This window comes from Gracilinanus agilis, chromosome X, assembly GCF_016433145.1.
Source record: "Gracilinanus agilis isolate LMUSP501 chromosome X, AgileGrace, whole genome shotgun sequence".
Lineage (NCBI taxonomy): Eukaryota > Metazoa > Chordata > Mammalia > Didelphimorphia > Didelphidae > Gracilinanus > Gracilinanus agilis.
This window is the reverse complement of record NC_058136.1, coordinates 68,111,438-68,118,097: the sequence shown is the minus strand read 5'-3', so window position 1 is coordinate 68,118,097 and position 6,660 is coordinate 68,111,438. Positions and strand designations below refer to the sequence as shown.

General features: G+C 44.3%; 1 pseudogene; it reads left to right on the top strand.

Moving 5' to 3' along the window:
• Nucleotides 1–382: 382 nt before the first annotated feature.
• Nucleotides 383–848, top strand: LOC123253588 (annotated as a pseudogene).
• The last annotated feature ends 5,812 nt before the right edge of the window (nucleotides 849–6,660 follow it).

Here is a 6,660-nt window from a genome sequence, read left to right as displayed (position 1 = left end):
GCCAGATGCTGGCTGAGTGTTTGACAGCCTCTGTGCTAAATGGTTTCCCCGGTCCGTATCAGGAGTCAAATACAAATAGGACCCAGATTCCCCATGTTTAATGCCATCTTTCTCATGAGTGCAGATAGAATAGGACTTCTAGCAACCAGAAGCCAGAAGCCATCCCTTGGCTATATGCACTTTAGAGGTTTGAGTTCCTCTGGACTCCATATATTTTGGGGAACTATAGTCGCACATGTTTGGCAGGATGTTTTATACCAACAGTGCTGAGGTTTGACCCCGCCCCTCAGCGGGAGCATGCGCAGGCAGCAGGAAGTGCAGGGGCTCCAACCTGCAGGGCAGCCGCAATGCATTGTGGGACAGCAGCAACACCAGACCCAAGATGGCGGCCAGTGAGAGGCTGATGAAAGAGCTGGAAGAAATCTGCAAGTGTGTGATGAAAAACTTCCGGAACATCCAGGTTGATGAAGCTAATTTGTTGACTTGGCAAAGGCTCGTCGCTCCTGACAACCCTCCATATGACAAGGGAGGCTTCAGAATCGAAATCAACTTCCCAGCAGAGTATCCGTTCAAACCACCTAAGATCACATTTACAACAAAGACTTACCACCCAAATATCAACGAAAAGGGACAGGTCTGTCTGCCAGTAATTAGAGCTGAAAACTGGAAGCCCGCAACCCAAACTGACCAAGTCAACCAGTTCCTCATAGAGCTGGTGAACGACCCCCTAGCCTGAGCACCCCCGTTGGGCTGACTTAGCGGAAGAATACTCCAAGGACCATAAAAAATTCTGTAAGAACACCCAAGAGTTTACAAAGAAATATGGGGAATAGCGACCCGTGGACTAAATCTTCCATGATTGATTCCAACCAGGGTGAGCAGAGACCCCGAGCAGTGTATTTCCAACACCCCACAACTAAGACACTCTGGGAAATTGACAGGTGTCACTCCTGGTGTTAATTTGTGGCAGTTGCTAACTTTCTAGAGTTTCTTAATCAGAAGTGGTCTAGGTAAACCTCTACAGAAAGGATTTAAAATCTATACCAACAGGGGGCAGCTGGGTAGCTCAGTGGATTGAGAGTCAGGCCTAGAGACGGGAGGTCCTAGGTTCAAATCCGGCCTCAGACACTTCCCAGCTGTGTGACCCTGGGCAAGTCACTTGACCCCCATTGCCTACCCTTACCAATCTTCCACCTATAAGTCAATACACAGAAGTTAAGGGTTTAAAATAAAAAAAAAAATCTATACCAACAGCGCCTACTATCAATAAATATTCCTTTCCAGAAAGAGGAAAAAATAGAAAGATTAAGGTTGACTGACTGGTTTGCAACTGAAACTCTTGGCAGAAAATGCATTGGTGGTGGTGGGGAGGGGAGGATCAACCAGTGGCACTAGAAAACCGGCCTGAAGCCCTCAGGGGTACCCCTAGAATACTGAAAGGGGAATGTAGTCAGCAGTGCCCTGGCAACCTCATTCATCTGGGAGAGGAAGAGTTGGGGAAAAAATCCTCAGAGACTACAATGTCAATAAAAGCTTAGTATATGTCATCTCTGAAAGTCAAAGACAAAACATACTCTATATGCTCTAATTACATACTGAGCACATATTGTGTGTACTCTGACAATGGCGTCCTTTGGTTATGAGGGAAGCCACTTTCCCCTCTTAGAGAATACTCTAAAGTAGTGCTGGGCAAACTTTTTTCAAGAGGGAGCCAAAGGAAAGGAAATGCTCATCTGTCAGTCTGTTTCTAAGGCAACTCTTTCCAAGTTTCATTGCATTGTATCCTATTCATTGTATCTGTCAGATTAGGCCAGATAGAACATTTCAGGGGGCCACATCTAGCGCACGGGCTGTAGTTTGCCCATCACCACTCTAAAGTATATAAGTTAATTTGGTCACTGGACTAATAATAGGTCTGGAATATTTCCCACAGATTTCTGATGACCCAGGGTACTACTAGTATCTACAAACCTATTTACCTGGAGTCCTACTCTTGAGCTTTTGCTTCATCCAGTCTAGCAGTCGCTATGTTCTTCATGTACTCTGTTCTCTAGGTGTCTCCACTGGTGGAGTATTAGTCTGAAAAGCATTCAGCCTTCTCCACTCTCTGTCTCTCACTGTCTGAACAGAAGTCCATTGGGACCGAAAAGACTTGAATGATTTTTCTTTTTTTTTTCTTTTTAAATTTAAATATTTTATTTTTTTAGAAAAAAAATTTTCCATGGTTACATGATTCTTCTTTTTACTTTCCCTTTAACCCCCCTCTTTAGCTCCCCCCCATATCCAACGCGCATTTCCACTGGTTTTTAACATGTGTCATCAATCAAGACTTATTTATATATTATTGATAGTTGCATCGGTGTGGTTGTTTCGAGTCTACGTCCCCAATCATGTCCGCCTCAACCCATGTGTTCAAGCAGTTGTTTTTCTTCTTTGTTTCCACTCCCGCAGTTCTTCCTCTGAATGTGGGTAGCGTTCTTTTCCGTAAGTCCCTCAGAATTGTCCTGGGACATTGCTTTGCTGCCAGTACAGAAGCCCGTTACATTGAATGATTTTTCTGACCTGGTTTTCTAACACTGTTAGAGTCAGAGACATCTGAACTATGAATATATTTGTTCTCTCATGGGGATTTGCATTTATCTAGTCCTTTGAGGGTGACTAGAAGAAGGACCTTAAAGTCAGAAGAAATGGGCTGTAATCTTTCCCCTCCAGCTACTTCCTCTTTTGGGGGAAAGGATGAGCCAAAGATTGGCCCAGATGTGTTGTCGCTACTCTAAGTTAATAGGAACCTCCTGGAGGTGGACATATACATATACATCCTCATCATCTTTTGCTTTTTCTTGGGGTCACCCTGGCTGATTAAAGGCCTTTCTGATATCAACCCAATGAAGGGAGGAAGGAAAATTGAGACAGTAACTGTCATTTGTAGACTTTATGAACTCTTCAGCCTCTTCTTCATGCTGGAGGCTCTCTAGAGGCAGTAGATAAAAGCAAGGAAAAGCAAAGCTTTTCTGTTGAGTATTCGAGGCTGGTCCATGGTGTTGCTATTACAGTGGCCATCCCTAAAAGGGGGAGATATGGAGATGCAGGTGAGATCTCAGAGTGGCTGAGTAGTGCAGCTCTGGGATTCTCTTGTTCTCAAGAGTCTTTATGCCCATGTAATGGGGGTAACGAGTGGGATCAAGGATTTTTCCAGCTGACACACCTCCCATGGAGCTGGCAGGATATGAACTCTGAAGGATATGTTCCTTGCTGAAATGACAAAGCACTAAAGTCTTTGTGGGAAGTCCAGGTGAGCTGTGATAAGCCCTTGAGCTATGGTGGCAGCCTCGTAGGTGAAGAGAAGAGGACAGCTATGGAAGATGTCAGGGAAGCAGAATCAGTGGTGATTCCAATGACTGGTGGGTAGTTGTATAGACGAGCCCCATTCTATGGGCTGTCAGCTAGGAAGAAACAGTATATCTCTCCTGGGATACATTGGGCAGCAATCATTTCTCCCTCAAGTTTTTACAGCACCACCTGTATCACCTCCTTTTTTTTTAAACCCTTGTACTTTGGTGTATTGTCTCATAGGTGGAAGATTGGTAAGGGTGGGCAATGGGGGTCAAGTGACTTGCCCAGGGTCACATAGCTGGGAAGTGGCTGAGGCCGGGTTTGAATCCAGGACCTCCTGTCTCTAGGCCTGACTCTCACTCCACTGAGCTACCCAGCTGCCCCTATCTTCTTTTTTTAAAAATTATTTAACCCCTCACCTTCCATCTTGGAGTCAATACTGTGTATTGGCTCCAAGGCAGAAGAGTGGTAAGGGTGGGCGATGGGGGTCAAGTGACTTGCCCAGGGTCACACAGCTGGGAAGTGGCTGAGGCCGGGTTTGAACCCAGGACCTCCTGTCTCTAGGCCTGACTCACTCCACTGAGCTACCCAGCTGCCCCAACTTATCACCTCCTTTTGTCGATTCGTCAATAAACATATAGCGAGAGGCTAGTCCTTGTGCTGATCACTCACACAAGGCAAAGTAAAAATCAGGGCCTGCTCACAAGGAGCTCTCAGTCTAATGGGAGAGACAGCGTGAAAATAACCACATACAAACAAGCTAGAGATGGCAGAAATAGGCAGTCATCAGCAGAAGGACAATTGGGAAAGGCTTCTTAGAAGAGGTAGGATTTTAGTTGGGACTTGAAGGAAGCCAGGAAAGTCTGGAGGTCCAGATGAGGAGGGAAAACATCCTCTTTTCTTCTCTGAGAAAAAATCAGCCACAAAGAAAATGTCTTTTTCCAGCCCTCGTGCTAACCCTGGGAGTTTTAGAAGTAAGGAGTTTCTGAGTCGCATACCAGGTGCCCAGCGGGAGGTGATTTTCCCAACAGCACTGTTTCTTGGGGCAAAGGGTGGCTGCTGCTAGACCATTCTAGAGTTAATCAAATAAAGAAAGCCCAAGTCATGCTCCTTCTGGTCAACAGATCAGGGCCTTGCGAGTTGCTTAGAAAGTGACAATCTGACCTGAATGTGAAACACCCTAAGTATACATTTATTAATCCCAAAAGGCCTTTTTGCCTTCGGAAGAGAGCATGATCAGTGGGATACACTATTTGAGATGGTTTGTGCTTTCTGTATTTATTTCTCTGGATCCTTTGGGGAAGGGGGAAGGGAACAAACATTTAAGAAACACCTACTATGTGTCATGCGCTGTGCTAAAAGCTTTATAAACATCATTTCATTTGATCCTCACAACAATCCTGGGAGGTAGGTGCCTTTATAATCCCCATTGTGCAGATGAGGAAACTGAGGCAAACAGTGTTAAGTGACTTGTCCAGATCACACAGCTAGTTAGTGCCTCAGGCTGGATTTGAACTCAGCTCTTCCTTACTCCCGGTCCAGAACTTTTATCTATTGTACCACCTTAAATATTTTCTCTGGTGGAAGATATTTATTTAAAAATCTGTGCAGTAAATATATATTATATGAGTACCTTTATGCCCACACATTTGGGAGAGTCTAGAGATATACCTAAGCTTTGTTTCTGATTTTTTCCCAGAGTTGTACTCTGAGGTGAGGCCATAACAAGCCAGAGACAAAGACTGCTTGCTCCCCACCCCCACTTTTTGGAGTCAAGTCCCCCTGAATGACTCTGGGTCTTTGTAGGTATAGAATTGGAAGCCTTGGTGAGATGGGAGTTTGGGTGCCTCCCCACTCCCTGGTTCTCTGCCTTTGGGCACCAGTAGTGGTTTCATTCCCTTTGGAGATATTGTTGTCATCCAGTATTCTCATCAGGGTCATCATTTAAAACATCCTGGGGCCATGGTCCTCACCAGGTCCTTCTTCTACCCTGGCATCCCAACTCCTTCCATCAAGCCGCATCTTATACCCAAAAGTAAGATATCGGGAATACTGCAGAGCTCATTCTTACTCTATTCAACGACCCGACACACACGGTCATCTGGAAGGAGTGTCATGGCCTAGTTTCCAACAGTATGCTATGCAATGAGAAGCATCCCCTGAATCGGGAGAATCAGGGAAGGTTTCACGAAGCCCATTGGAGAAGTATAGGAGAGCAGTTAATGCCATGGCGAGATTGGGATCTGGAGTCAGAAGACTACAGTTAGAATCATAGCTTTGCTCGTTATAACTGGTGTGACCCTGGGCAATGCATTATGCCATCTCTCTGGACTTTGGTTAGCTCATCATATAAGATGATTGGAATGCATAGCCTCTGCGGTCCCTTATAACTCTTCATCTTGTATGTATAAAACAATCCTTGCTTTCAAGAAGCTTTTGTTCTGATGAGCGAGGCAGCATAAATAGGTATCTATGTGATGGTGGTGATGATGATGATGATAACAATAATAATAGTTAACATTATAGCACCTACTATATTCTAGGCACCTTAAGCTCCTTACAAATATTATTTCACTTGATCCTCACAACAACCCTCCTGGGAAGTCAGTGGTATTGTTATCCTCGTTTTATAGATGAGGAAACCGAGACAGGCAGAGTTAAGTGACTAATCCAGCATCCTATAGTTTAAGTGTCCTGAACAGGATTTGAACTCGGGTCTTTCTGACTCGAGGTTCAGCAGTCTATCCCCTATAGCTGCATCTATGTTTTCCTTCTGTGATCAAAAGAAAGTCCCTTCTGCTTTCTGGGTCTCAGTTTATCCCTCTGAGGTCCATCCCAGCTTTGAATCTATAATTTTATATGGGACCGTGCCACTTTATTTTACCTCACTGGGCCTTCATCTATAAAGTTAGTTAACATTATAGCACCTGCTATGTTCCAGGCACTCTATTAAGCTCCTTACAAATATTATTTCATTTGATCCTCACAACAACTCTCCTGGGAGGTAGGTGGTATTGTTATCCTCATTTTACAGATGAGGAAAAGGACCTACCTGTACCAAAATATTTTTAGTAGCTCTTTTTGTGGTGGCAAAGAATTGGAAACTAAAGAGGAAACAATTGGGGAATGGCTGAACAAGTTCTACTATATGGTTGTAATGGAATGCTTCCTGTGCCTTAAGAAATGGCAAACAGGATGAGTTCAGAAAAACCTGGAAAGACTTATATGAACGGATGCAAAGTGAAGTGAGCAGAACCAGGAAAACACTGTTATACTGTAACAGAAATATTATACGATGATCAACTGTGAAGGACTAAACCATCATCA